Source organism: Geospiza fortis, unplaced genomic scaffold, assembly GCF_000277835.1.
Source record: "Geospiza fortis unplaced genomic scaffold, GeoFor_1.0 scaffold26, whole genome shotgun sequence".
NCBI classification, from domain to species: domain Eukaryota; kingdom Metazoa; phylum Chordata; class Aves; order Passeriformes; family Thraupidae; genus Geospiza; species Geospiza fortis.
This window is the reverse complement of record NW_005054425.1, coordinates 1,768,483-1,769,389: the sequence shown is the minus strand read 5'-3', so window position 1 is coordinate 1,769,389 and position 907 is coordinate 1,768,483.

Sequence of the window (907 nt, the reverse complement as noted above, 5' to 3'; positions counted from 1 at the left end):
GGGGGGGATCCAGGCCGGGCGGAGCAGCAGGAGCCCCGGGCCAGACGTGCCCCGGGAGGGCCGTGACAGGGGGGACATGTGGTAACAGCGGAGACAGAGCCACCCCGCACCGCGACATTGTGGACAGTGACCCAGGGACACCCTGTGACACCAGGAGCGAAGCCCCCAAGCCGTGACACTGAGGGAGCACCGGGGCACAAAGCCATTCCATGTCGTGACACCGGGGGAGCACAGCTACCCCAGGCAGTGACACTGCGTGCACACCACGGCACCTGTGACAGCACTGTGACAAGCACCCCCCACCATGGCACCAGGGGGGCAGCCAGATTGGCAGGTGCTGTGACACCCCTGGGACCCTGCACCTGGCATGTGCTGTGACACTGGGTGACCAAACCACCCTGTGCCGTGACTCCTGGGCGAGCCTTGAGCCTGGCATGTGCTGTGACACTGGTGGACCAAAGCCAACCTGGACTGTGACAAGTGATCAACCAGACTGGGACCTGTCACTGTGTGACCAAAGCCACCTTGGACTGTGACACCAAGTGACCACCTCGGCCCCATGCCCCCTGCTGACCCCTCAGCCTGCCGCCTGCCGTGACACCGTGTGACTGAAAGCCACCCTGTGCTGTGCCACTGGGTGACCAAGCCACCCACATCGTGACACCATGTGACTGAAGCCCCCTCCCACTCTCCACACTGCATTGTCCCCATCATGCCACCATCCCGTCAGCGCGTGGCCATGGGTGTCCCCAGGGTGCCACCATCCCTGCTGCTGGCTCTGTCCCTGCTGTCCCCATGGGGGTCTGTGGCAGGGAGCTGCCCCCAACGCTGCGTCTGCGCCTCCAACCTGCTGAGCTGCTCCCAGGCCAACCTGAGCACGGTGCCGGCGCCGCTGCCGCGCTTCACG